Genomic DNA, 14,256 nt, shown 5'->3' on the forward strand with positions numbered 1-14,256 from the left:
GCGCAGGCGCAGCAGGTGAAGTATATAGAAGTTAAGGGGTGGGGCAGAGAAGAGTGGCCAGAGGGAGGGGCTAGGAAGAGGGGAGGAGTTTCCGGCGAGGACAAGTGCGCAGGCGCGACGTGTAGCAGCGGAGGGAATGGAGTGGGTACGGTTTCCCGAAGGAAGGAGGCGGAGCTTCGAAAGGCTTCGACGGGGCATTCTAAAGGGAGGGGCTAGAACTTGGAAGAGAAAGGAGGAGAACGAGCTAGACAGAACGGGACAAAGAGCGCATGCGCAATGAGAACACTGGCAAGGGCGGGGAGGAGCGCTTCGAAGGGGGTCGGAAGGAAGATTTCTAGGAGACTGCAACACGCGGTGTCGGGGGCGGGCAGGAGGGGAGGGGGGTAATTAAGACATTGAGGGGGCGCTGAATACAGCCCCCTGTCCTGCTAACAGCCCCGGGCAGCTGCTCTCCCTGGCTTGGGAAAGTAGCCTTGCCCCCCCACTCCCTGGCCGGCTCACCCGGCTGGCGGGACAGGCAGCGGAAGAAGTCAAGGGGAGGGAGTAGCAGAGGGGGAGAAGGAAAGCTGAGGGCAGAGCCTATGAAAGATTTCAAATGTCCATCAGCTCAAAACAAGGCTTAAGTACTGTAGGAGGAGCCAGCTCATAATAGAGACAGACCTAACTCATAGATGGCTGTACCCAGAGGGCCAGATTCTGTAATAAAGTAGAGCCCTGACCATTAGGCTTTTCCTCTAGGCTTTTAAAGATCCCGTGGCCCTGTTGCAACCAGTTGCTGCCTGCCAAAATTTAAAAAATTCTGCAAATCTACAAAGCAGCATTTGTAGAACAGTTAAATCCATTCCAAGGGGTACAGGTTTTAAAGCAGAGTACAAAGTCTGTGTCACTTAGATTCATAGATTCATAGATATTTAGGTCAGAAGGGACCATTATGATCATCTAGTCTGACCTCCTGCACAACGCAGGCCACAAAATTTCACCCACCACTCCTACAAAAAAGAAACCTCACACCTATATCTGTGCTATTGAAGTCCTCAAATCGTAGTTTAAAGACTTCAAGGAGCAGAGAATCCTCCAGCAAGTGACCCGTGCCCCATGCTACAGAGGAAGGCGAAAAACCTCCAGGGCCTCTTCCAATCTGCCCTGGAGGAAAATTCCTTCCCAACCCCAAATATGGCAATCAGCTAAACCCTGAGCATATGGGCAAGATTCATCAGCCAGATACTACAGAAAATTTTTTCCTGGGTAACTCAGATCTTATCCCATCTAATAACCCATCACAGGCCATTGGGCCTATTTACCATGAATATTTAATTATCAAAACCATATTATCCCATCATATCATCTCCTCCATAAACTTATCGAGTTTAATCTTAAAGCCAGACTTAGCCACTCCGAGTCTCTATTCAAGCCTAAGTTAATTGTATCCAATTTGCAAATGAATTCCAATTCAGCAGTCTCTCGCTGGAGTCTGGATTTGAAGTTTTTCTGTTGTAATATTGCAACTTTCATGTCTGTAATCGCGTGACCAGAGAGATTGAAGTGTTCTCCGACTGGTTTTTGAATGTTATAATTCTTGACATCTGATTTGTGTCCATTTATTCTTTTACATTGCGCTGAGATCTGACCTAGTCAGCAAACAGTGCCAGTGAGCTTTTAAACATCCAAAGGCACATTCTACCACCATTCTGCACTTGCTCAGCCTATAGTTGAACTGCTCCTTACTACTGTACAGACTTCATGAGCCATGGGAGCAAGGGGTAGGCTGGGGTAGGTGCGACTGCGCGGTGCTGCTGGCTGGGAAAGCAGCCTGAGGGAGAAGCCTCCAGCTCACATGATATTCCAGGCAGGACTGAATCTCCATGAGACAAAACCTAAAGACGAGAATGACCGGGAGTCTCTGGCTCCCATTCTTTGCTCTAAGAGGAGAATAGACAAATATGTCCAGGTGCCCCGATCGACCTCACCAAGGTCTGCCAGGAGCACCCAGGAGACGTATAGTGGTTATCAGTCCTACTGCACCATCTGCTGCGAAGGCAAGGAGCTGCTGCTGTGTAGCAATGTAGTACCGTGTCTGCCAGCAGCATCCAGAAGACGTATGGTGAGAAGACGGTGAGCTGAGCGGGCTCCATGCTTGCTGTTGTATGGTGACTGCACAGGTAACCCAGGACAAAAGGCACAAAATGATTGTCTGCCATTGCTTTCATGGAGGGAGGGAAGGGGGCCTGATGACATGTACTCAAAACCACCCGCGACAATGTTTTTGCCCCTCAGACATTGGGAGCTTAACCCAGAATTCCAATGGGCAGCGGAGACTGTGGGAACTGTGGGATTGCTACCCACAGTGCACTGCTCTGTAACTCGATGCTAGCCATGGTAGTGAGGATGCACTCCGCCAACTTAACGTGCTTAGTGTGGACATATGCAATCGACTGTATAAAATCAGTTTCTAAAAACAGACTTCTATAAAATCGATCTAATTTCGTAGTGTAGACATACCCTAAGTCCTCATGCAAACAATATGCTTTTTAAGGATCTAGTCTGCCTTACCCTCTAGACTGCTGGAATAGGGTGATCTCAACAGCTGCTAATAGAGAAGGAGTGCTCTGTTCATTGATGGGATCTCTATATATGAAACTGAGAAGACTGAAAACTGCTTGGCATTTGGGAGTGGGAGCTCTGAGTTAGCTTCAAGCTGTTTTGGAAAGTAATTTTGTTCTGTGTGTGAGCTGCCCCAGAGACTTGGCAACAGAGTGTCACTTCATTGAGGTCTGGTGCATCCTGCTAATAATATGTTATATCCTGTCCTGCTCAAGACTGGAGACAATTCAAAGCTCAGGAAGCAGCCTTTTAAAACCACACCCATATGGACAAGCACTACAAATTATTCTTAAAGGAACATTGGCAGATTAAAAATAATAGCTTATTTTTAAAAATAATTTCTTTCCTGTGTTCTTAATAATACTGTAGCATATTAAAACTGAAGGAATTTAGAAAAAAATTGAATTCTTCTTTCACCATTTACAGTTTGTTTAAATTTTGCTTTTCACTCAGCTTGGAGTCAGCCAGTGGAAGATTGGCTACAAATTGTCTAGAAACTGATTACCCTTTTTCACTTTCAGGCTGGCAAGCACTAGTATGAAGCTGCAATGTTTGGGTTGAAAATAATGCGAGGAATCTTTATACTATTTTTTTTAAAACGATTGGAACAATGTTTAAATTTTGGGCAAAATTTGGCCTCATGGTATCTTTCATTATATCTAATCCATTTAGTTTGAGTTCTTAACTGGTTATGTTTAAGTTCATGCATTTGAAATTCAAAGTCACATCTTTGAATTGCTACAACAGAACAAAAACATTCTCAAGAGGATCACTGGCTACTTTTTCATGTAGTTCACAAGAAGCGTAGGACACCAGCTTTTAAGACACATGCAGTGATCGACTATATACACAAGCATAGAGTCATTATTTGCAAATGGGTTAATAGATCATGGCATTTCCCTTTCATTGTTTCAAAAAAACACACATCCTATGGCTGGAGGGAATTTCAGTTACATTCATATCCAGTTCCCTCTAAACAATTCTAATTCCACTGTTTTCCATTTTTGATTATCTTTTGCTACCCACACTCTATGATTTATGGGCTCCATCACAGTCTGATTAATATTGAGGCCAAAAGCTGTAATGGGGGAAACCATGTTATTTCTCCCCCGACATGAGCATAACAAAGACTGTGATTTCTTCTGACTCCTTGCTATCAGTGAAATTTACCTTTTTTCCATCAGGACTGTAACTCCCTTTCAGTTTGGGTAGAATTTTACCAAATAATGCTTATAATAATAATAATACCCCACTCGTCCCATCATGGATCATATATTTTGCCACATCAATTATCCACACGTGCATTTGCATACATGCCAAAGAAACATTAATTTAAAGGGTGACAGTGATCTTTTTCTTGGGATTGCTCCCACTCTTCTAGAATACGTGCCACCTGGTAGCACAGAGAGCTTAATTGGTCGAGTGATACCTTGGTAGGTATAGTAGCTAAATCTTTTATATGAGTTCCCAATGCATTCATTATATTTGCCAGCACTTCCTCATCAATACTGTTAAGGACTGCTCCTCCCATTCCAAGTGCTTCTCATTGGTTCCCCTTTACCTTCCTACATCCCCCACCCGAGATTTTCAGTTTTGGGATATAATGTAAATTCCACTCAGTTTTTCCAACCTTAAAATTAGGGTGGGACAAATTGCTCAAACCAGTGTTTTTCTTACTGAGATATTTGTTAAGCTCAGGTCTAGATTGACCTTTTTTGAGGGAGTGGGTGGGGTTGATTACCAATTGTTTTTTGATGTTGGTTCGGACAACATAGATCCCAATTAAGTTGGTGACTGGGGACTCCATGACCCAAAAGTTGCAACTTTTTACCCTATGGGGCCCCTGTAGAAGCCATTTCCCCATCAAGTTAGGCTGCATGTTAGTAACATCCTTATGAGCACACCAGGCCACTCCCTGCACTGTGGAAAGTCCTCTGAAGGAGGCCACTAGGTCTTGATGGAACAGGGCAAGAGGATCTGCCATTCCGCTCCTGGTGTGACTATTTGCAGTTCTATCTTTTCCAAATTTGTCTGCTTGTCAATTACGGTGGTGGCATATTCTAATTTAAATTGGACTGTTTTGTTTCCAGGGGCTGCTTTCTCAGGCAGGTCAGTCCACAACTGAGCACATTTTGGCTTTGTCTGGCTGCAATTGTATAACAGCCAGTCTGTTCCCACCCAGCGACAACCTAATCTCCTATTTGGGCTTCATGGATAAACCTCAATTACCCCACCACCAAATCTCTCCCAAGTCTAGGGGGTATCCGTGAATGCATGAGGATGGTGATGTTTCTGCCCATCATTCTAGGATTCTGTAGCCGCCACAGTACATTATCATTCACAGTCCAAATTCTATGGACTTTGAGGTCCCACTTTGATGTTTATTCTATCCAGGTCTTTTAAACTCAAGTGGGGTAATATCCATTCAAAGGGCCTGTTGGAGACCCCAGGGCATGGCCACTAGTTAAGTTGAGGGGATGGAAGGCCATAAGGGTCGAGAAGGTCTCCCTGCTGAAGGCCTAAGGGCTTCTTCTCAACCCCCCTTAATAGAATTCAGGCCTGGCTGGTTTGAGTAAGCTCTTTTGCTGTTAAAACAATGTTGCAGCCGCAGTTAATGCCTTATAGTGTAAGGTTTGCTGACGCCAAGTTAAAGATAACAGGAGAGACAGCTACAAGGCCAGACAGAATGTGCTGGTTGTTTAAGTTGCTAGGAATGCTTGTTAGAGGTTGCAGGAAATAAATATTGTTGTAACCCAAATAAGGAAGGCAGAGTATTTGTGTAAAGTTTGGATTGGCTAATGTGTAGTGCAGTAGCATTAAGGAATATAAAAGTGTGTGTAATGACCTGCTCTGGTGTGCAGGCTTTGAGATTCTATTCTCCCTGTACCTTGTTTGCAGCTGCAAATAAACTTTTCTGCTTCTCCACCCCGTTGTGATTATTGAATGACGCACACCGGGTAATGAACCCCCTGCTGTTGTTCGCCTCTGGCACCGGGTGCCGGCAACAGGCCTAAAAGAGTGAGCCTTTCTCCAAAAATAAAGCTGGCATATGGAGCAATGTCGAGGATATCGTTCACTTTACAGTCTTCCATGCATTTCTCCCAGGTCTTGATTACAACAGCCTCTGGCACACCTATGCCAGAAGAATAGACTTGCAAGACCCCAGACAGCAGCAGACATGAGTAGGACCACATTGCCAACAGGGTTATCAAGCCACAAAACAGACATAAACTGTTTTCCCCCACTTCCTCCTGGAGAGACGGGTTATAAAGCAAGCATATAACAGCAGCTATGTCTGTGTGGGCTGGGAGTTTAAGTATCGTCTCAACCCTCTGTTGGTCGGGGGAGTGCCCTTCTTGTCCTAGAGTTACGCCGAGGAAATTTACCTGCTGGGAGCACAACTGGACCTTCTTTGGGCTTACCTTAAACCCAGATCCTAAACCTTTTGCAACGCTTTGTCCAGTACCTCCAAATTCTCTTATTCTGGTCTGAGTGCAGACCAGGATATCATCCACATAAGAAATCACAGGCATCCCCTCCCACATCTTGATTATATGAGCATGGCAAATAATTGGGGCATTACTGTGGGCCATTACTACTTACCTTTATCCTGAAAGGTGAAAACAAATTTATAGTTGCTGTCCCGGTGTAAAGGGGTAGCAGAGAAAGTGTTGGTCAAATCTAATACCAAAAACACTGGGCCATTCCTACAGTGGAAGCCATCACCACCTGATACTCCAGCACCAGAGGGGCTGTTGGCAGGGTAACCAAGTTAAGGGGTTGAAAATCTACCACGAGTCTCCAGGTCTTGTTGTCACGCTTAAGGACCAGCCATAGAGCAGTGTTATTGGGGCTTGTCTGTGTCACTAAAACTCCTTGACTTAAAAATCTGTCAATTGTTTCTTTTAGACTAGTTTCTGCTTCCTTGGGATACCTGTACTGTTTCTGATGGGGGGGATCAGGGCCTGTGACTAGGGTTGCTGCATCAATTTTAGGACATTCTATTTAATTTTTGGCCCACACCTCCCGGTGTATTTCTGCAATTGCTAAAACTTCTGGGGTCCAAGTGGGACATTCCAGTTCTTCAGATGCTTTAAGGCAGTGATGGGCAACCTAGGCTACTGAAGGGCCGCATGAATGGCCTCCTTCATCTCAGTGGGCTGCAAGATTAAAATCGGGCATGTGCACTAACCATGACCCCATGAATAAGATTAAATACATTTAATACATGCCGAATATTTCATAACAAGTTATAGAAATGCTTAGTTATTCATTTATTAATAGAACTGTCACCAACTTCAAATAGTAAAAAAAAAAAAAAAAAAAGGAAATATTTACACTTGCCTACATCATACTCAGTGCGACTTCTGGTTGGATCAGTCCTCCACAAGCTTTCTTAGATTAGGAGTAAGGGATGCGCAGATGCTTCGGAATTCAGCACTGAGGTTTCCATCCATTAGTCTGCTGTGCTTCTTGCATTTGATGTGTCCTATAGCAGAAAAAGTCTGCTTGCTTGTGTGTTGATCCAAAGATTCACATCAGCTTTGCAATGCAATGCCGGAGAACTAAACCAGGGGTATTCAACCAAAGTTCTCATATACCTTTCCTCTTTAGCTGGTTAATTTCGTCTTCATCCAGGACATGAACATGAATTAATTCCTGCTCAAACTTCCTTTTATTAACCCCTAGCCTTTGACATACTACTCCACATTTGCTCAGATCAAATTCAAATGGATCTGAGAGCAACAAGAGGAAGGGCTTCAGATCTCTCAGAGAAGAAAAGCCGTTCTCGAAATGCTCTGCCAGCGTAGACAGCGCTTTTAGGTGAACTGATGGATCATATTCATTTCCTTGATCAGAGTGTTTGTCTAGCGTTTTTTTTTTAAATGTGGGAAGTGAGTGTAGTCACATGAGGCTGGATTTGTGCTGGAAATGGCCCACCTGATGATCACTTTAGATAAGCTATTACCAGCTGGACAATGGGGTGGGAGGAGGTATTTTTTCATATTCTCTGTGTATATATAAAGTCTGCTGCAGTTTCCATGGCATGCATCTGATGAAGTGAGCTGTGGCTCACGAAAGCTCATGCTCAAATAAATTGGTTAGTCTCTAAGGTGCCACAAGTACTCCTTTTCTTTTTGCGAATACAGACTAACACGGCTGTTACTCTGAAACCTGAGTTGACATTAACAGCATGTGTAGCATGAATTTTCTGACATTAGCAATTAGTGTGGGCAAGAGGTGATTTTTCCCCTGCAACGACTCGTTCAACATGTTCAGGTGATCAGTGATGTCAACAAGAAATGCCACATCCAAAATCCAGTTTTCATCTAACTCTGGGTACACTTGAGATTCCTGAATAAGAAACTGCTTGATTTCTGGTAGAAGTGCCAGAAAGTGGTCCAGTAATTTACCCCGTCTTAACCAGCGTACTTCAATGTGCATGTTGAGGTTTCCATATTCTGTTTCAATTTGGTCCACAAGTTCCACAAACTGACAATGATGCAGGGGGCAAGAACGTATGAAGTTAACAATCTGTACCACTTTGTCCATTACAGCTTTCAGTCTGTCTCCCTTGTCAAGTTTAGCACAGAGCACTTCTTGGTTTATTATGCAATGCACACCAAATACGTCAGGTACACAAGCTTTAAACAAAGCCACAAATCCATGGTGTGTTCCTGTCATCCCTAATGGGGTAGCCTAATTTTGGCAATCAATTGATCTTCAACTATTAGCGGTAGATATACCCAATGGCCTGTGATGGGATGTTAGATGGGGTGGGATCTGAGTTACTACAGAGAATTCTTTCCTGGGTGTCTGGCTGGTGAGTCTTGCCCACATTCTCAGGGTTTAGCTGATCTCCATATTTGGGTTTGGGAAGGAATTTTCCTCCAAGGCAGATTGGCAGAGGCCCTGGGGGTTTTTCACCTTCCTCTGCAGCGTGGGACACGGGTCACTTGCTGGAGGATTCTCTGCACCTCGAAGTCTTTAAACCACAATTTGAGGTCTTCAATAGCTCAGACATAGGTTAGAGGTTTGTTACAGGAGTGGGTGGGTGAGATTCTGTGGCCTGCGTTGTGCAGGAGGTCAGACTAGATGATCATAATAGTCCCTTCTGACCTTAAAGTCTATGATTCTGTGATTCATAGAGGGGCACCCACCTGTTGTAACTGATACAATTTTTTCCAAAGGTAACTTGTGCTCTTTGAAAAAATCAGTAAATGCCTCAAAAAATACTGAGCCCTGTGCTTGGCCGTGTATTCCCAAGAGATCTAAAAATTCTTCTGTCACGTTCAAATCACTGTAAACACAACAAACACATATGTAGAGCTGAGCAATGTCGTTAAAATCTTTGCGTTCATCCAGCGCTACACTGATAGCCATATTTGAACGTACAGTTCTGAAAAGCTGCCCTGACAGAACGGCAGCTATATCTTGCACTTTGCGACTCACAGCACCTGCTGAGTTGCAGACATTTAACATGTTTAATAATTTCTGCTTGGTTTTTAAACCCATCAAATAAAACATCTGAGGATTCGATGATGCATTGTTTCACTAATTCGCCATCTGAGAATGGCTTTCCATTTTTTTCAAATAACCAAGCAATACGAAAGCTAGCCAAGGTCACTGCATCACTCTCATTTAATGCTCGTCTAAGTACCTGCTTTTGCATTTCCCTGGCTTCCTTCAGATTTGAAAGCTGTCGAGCATGTCGGGCAGAACCTACCAGAAATTTTGCTATGTGAGAGGAATGGCATGTTTCATAATGTCTCCTAACATAGTATTTTTTTAGAACTGATATCACTTTGTTGCAAATTAAGTAAAATGGCCTCTCTTTCTGTTCAATAACAAAATAATCCAGCTCCCAATTCTCTTTTACCATTCTGCCCTCGTCACCAATTTTCTTCTTTTTGGCTGCTACTTCTTCCTCTGTACTTTTTGATTTTGCACTTAATTCTCCTTTTTTATCATGCCTTTTCAACACAAAATGATCCATTATATAATTAGGGACAAATTAAATTACCGGGAAAAGTAACATATTAAAGTGCAATCTCACACCGGTGTTGTAACCAATACGGTCTCTCAGGATAGGGTAGTTTTGCAAATTGCACTTGCATGCCTAGAATTTGCGGGGTGTGCCGATTGAACCATAGCAGCACATTGATTGGATGTCACTTGTCTCGCGGGTCACACATAGAACCCTGATGGGCCACATGCGGCCCACAGGCTACAGGTTGCCCACCACTGCCTTAAGGGCTGCTATTCAATAGTTTGCTGAAATTTCCATAGGCTCCCAGGGTGTGTCAGGAGGCATTTCCCACAGAATACTCTTAGCAAAATCAACTAATACTCTCAATTTCCTCAAAACATCTGTTCCTAGGATTCCTCCCCCCACCCCAAATCCATCAAGCAAATTGTCCATTAGTTTTCTTTGTCCCCACACTATATGGGATTTTCCTTCAGAAGAGAACAATGCTTTCTGCCTCATTAAACCGCTATAAGGTTTTAATTCCAGCCAGAGGTCCAAACAGGTTCTAGTTTTGGGTACTGATTAAGGAATTAGGCGGCACCTGAATCTACCGATAACTGTTGTTCGAGTGCCCCTCCTGCAAACTCCACATAAACTGTCCTCCACCCATCGGAGTTCAATCATGCCACAATTGGGGAGACTCGGGGCATCCAGCCTCCCTACAGGATGACAACCAGTGGCACATTATTTTTCCTTTATGCTTGGCCAGTTCATGTTCTGCCACCTTCCCTAGGAGTTCGGGGTAGGCAGTTTGTCTAGCTTTTCCTTTGACTCATATTTTAAGAACCATTTCCAAATCTCCCCACATTGTGGGTCAAGGATCCTGCCCTGACCCTTATAAGGTCTGTCTCCTCTTTCTCTTCCTCTGTGGCCTTCCCTGAGAGTGTTACTCGGAGGGGCTATTATGGCCACCTTGTCAGGTTTCCTCTTAAGAGGGTGAATATCTTTTTGGACGTCAGAGGCCTGCAATGCCCTATCAATATTTCACCAGGGCCACATGAATCATGGGATCAAGGACTGTCTAAATGGAAGGGCTTAAAAATCTGGGTTAATGACATTTGCTAGTCTCAAGTGCCAACTTCTTCCTGGATGTATAACTTTCTGCTCCCTTCCCTGATTGGTTCATAAGAACAGACCCAATCACAACTGCTGAACTTCTCTGTCAATCGAAGCTGGACCTGACTGAAAAACTGCTATGCGTGACTGACCTCACCCTTCAGATTTTGGAGTGACCTTTACCTAACCTCAGCCTGCCTATTTGCTATTGGCTGAATTACTCCAAAACCATCATTTTAGTTTCTTTGGCTGTGATTGCCTGTGATTGCCACCTTGTTATTCCTGGCTGTAACTGCTCAAAACTATCTTTATTAATTATTAAACTTTATAACTATAAACTATAAACAATTACACGCTTATATGCATCTTAACATTATGATTCACTGTCACCACTCCATTTTTACTAATTTGAATAAGTTTAACTTTGATCTTTCCCTTGCTTCAGCTAGTGGTGGCAGCATATAAAAACATAAGAACAGCCATACTGGGTCAGACCAGTGGTCCATCTAGCCCAGTATGCTATCTTCTGACAGTGACCAATGCCAGGTGCTTCAGAGGGAATTAATACAACAGGTAATCATTAAGTGATTCATCCCCAGTCACCCATTCCCAGCTTTTGGCAAACAAAGGCTAGGGACCCCATCCCTGCCCATCCTGGCTAATAGCCATTGATGGACCTATCCTCCATGAACTTACCTAGTTCTTTTTTGAACTCTGTTAGTGTCTTGGACTTCACAACATCCTCTGGCAAGCAGTTCCACAAGTTGACTGTGCATTGTGTGAAGAAATACTTCCTTTTGTTCGTTTTAAACCTGCTGCCTATTAATTTCATTTGGTGACCCCTAATTATTGTGTTATGATCTTAATATTCTTAATTCTGTATTCCTGACACAGAATAGAGTAGCAGAAAAATCTCTCGTATCAGGAGGGGCCCACATTTGAATATCATAAGCAATGTTCCCTCTAATTTTTGACAGGCCGTGTGTGTAAAAAAAATTTCTTTTGTGTAAATTTTTGAAGCAGTTCAAATTTGTGCGCCATGAGGCAAATGCGCCCAAGCGAGTAAAATGCTTATACATTTAAAAAGTTTTAATTTGCAATTTGTGAGAATAATAATTTTTAAATATCATTTTTAAATACTTAGGTTAAATTTCCTTTTTCTTTCTTCATGAAGCAGAAGTTAGTTTTAAGTATTATGCTTTATGATTTTTTTATAGACAATCACGAGCATATATCAAGCACATATTAATCATGATCATTATCAGTCCATAGGTTTCTGCCCTTTGGTGTCCACTTTCACCTTTCATTCTATACACATGTCCGAAAAGATTTGGATAAACATATAATAAAGACAATTTAATAAGTATGCCATTATGTCAATTTATATGGGTTTTCAGACAGAGACATCATAAGTAAAAAAAGAAAAACAAGAGTTTGTGTTTTAAATTTAAAATTTTCCTAAAAAAATCAATAAATGATTATCAGCCAAGAATAAGATATGTAATTACAAATGCATTTTAATTTCCTTATTGGTCGAAATGTCAAAGGCTGCTAAACTAACCTTAATGTTTTTCCCCGCGATCTTTTTCATTTGCCCATTCAATATAAACTCTGTCCAGATCTATCAGTCCTCCATCCGGCTGGTAACTCTTAATACATATCAGCATGTCCAAATGATCTACTTGTAAACGATTCCGTAGTTTTTTTTAGAGTGTTCATTAAGCTAAAGCCATGCTCACAGTCTGCACTTGATGCTAGGAATGTTCCTCCGATATCCATCAACTTTGCAAGATCCTGAAACTGTTCGTTCTGGTGAGAAAATGTCACCATATCCGGGAAACTTAAAACCAATTGGCTTTTGATTCTTTCGGCTACTGCAAACTTGAAGTCATTGTACTGACTATAACAATCTCTTCAGCAAGAAAATCTTTGTATTTTGAACATAGGGATTTGACAGATGACGCTTTAAGAAATCCAATTTCCATACATTGTTCCACATTCTTCCTTTGAAAATTCTCCCGAAGGTCTGGCATCTTGACAATATACACAAACTACTCCGTTGTCCTCATCATATGTGAATATTTCACAAAGTTTAACAAGTATTACACTATGTGACTTTGGTGTAACCGTCTCTATAGTCTCATCCAGCCATCCAGATTTAAATGAAGTTGCTGTTCTTTTACGCGTTAAACCTCTAGACAGTGACTTTTTGGGATTGATTTTTTACCAGATTGGTTTATTTAAAATTAATACTTTTATTATATGGCTATTATTTCAATGCGCTTAACAGCATGACTCGACAAAAGGGCAAATGGGAGATCATTCAGATCAGGATACTGGAAGTTTGTGCATAGCTCCGATCACGTCCATGCATCTGCTGCAAAAAAACACGGGAAAATAGAGACGTGTGGGTCTGGACCATCCCGATGTGATCAACGTTCCACGTTTGAAATGCTGGCGAGGAGGGGTACAATTCATTGCCCTCCTTTCTCTTTCCCCCACTTGCCAGCGAGTAGAATCTGGCTGTGTTGATAGATGGCGGGCGAACAATGTCAAAAGTCGCCCGTAAATGATATTTCGGCCTGGCTCCGATGTAGTATTTCATTTTTTTTGCACGCGGTGTTTTGCCGTGTGCGTGGGGTTTAGGATCTGTGTGTGCGCGCACATGCTCACAGCTTAGAGGGAACAGTGACTGTGCTGTGTCCTTAATGTTAGTGCTGTCATCGAGAGCTAATGAAAACAATATAAAGCCTTCACTTCTACACTTTCTTGTTCAACTTAGAAGCCAAATGTTCATCAATCACTTCTACACAGCGAGTAACAGTTCTTCATGGCAAACTATATGTTCTCAAATTTGTTTTGGTATTCCAGGCACAGCATGCCAGAAACATCAACCATGCATTCTTTCAAAAACTCCCCTTCAGCAAAAGGCTTATTTTGTTTAGCGATTTTAAACACCAGAACGTAACTTGCCTTTATAGTGGCTGCCTGAACTGCAGCTTGTTGCACATAAATATTTTGCTGAGTTTTTAAGTTCATGGTGATTTTCTCAGCTTTTCTTGCCCTTTCCTCAGTTGTTAAATTGCTGCCATAATTAGGGTGTTTCGTTGAAAAATGGCTATTCAAATTGTACTCCTTGAACACCGCAATGCTCTCCTGACAAATCAGACATAGAGCCTTCGAGTTCATGTTTGTGAAAAAATATTTTGCATTCCATTCTTTGTTGAAAACCCATCACTCTCTGTCCACTTTTTTTTTTTTTTTGCAGCACTCATTTTTGGAAGGGAAAAGAAAATCCTAACTGTTGCCCTTATTTCAAACTGCTGTTTACAAGATGGCATGCACTGTGAAAAAACTGGGCCCTCGCTCTAGCCTGGATTTGTTGGGCATCAGTGCTCCTGACAATTTTGAGCAATGGCACTCTATCCCAGGACTCATGTGGAGAAGAAGAGGCAGATGTAAACTCACCTGTAACTTTATGCCTCCCCACAAAAATGTTCTTACTGTTGTACTTTGAGTTCTGTTTGCACTTTTGTGTTCATTAAAAGTTTGTATATAGTAAGGGATGT

This window comes from Lepidochelys kempii, chromosome 1, assembly GCF_965140265.1.
Source record: "Lepidochelys kempii isolate rLepKem1 chromosome 1, rLepKem1.hap2, whole genome shotgun sequence".
NCBI lineage: Eukaryota > Metazoa > Chordata > Testudines > Cheloniidae > Lepidochelys > Lepidochelys kempii.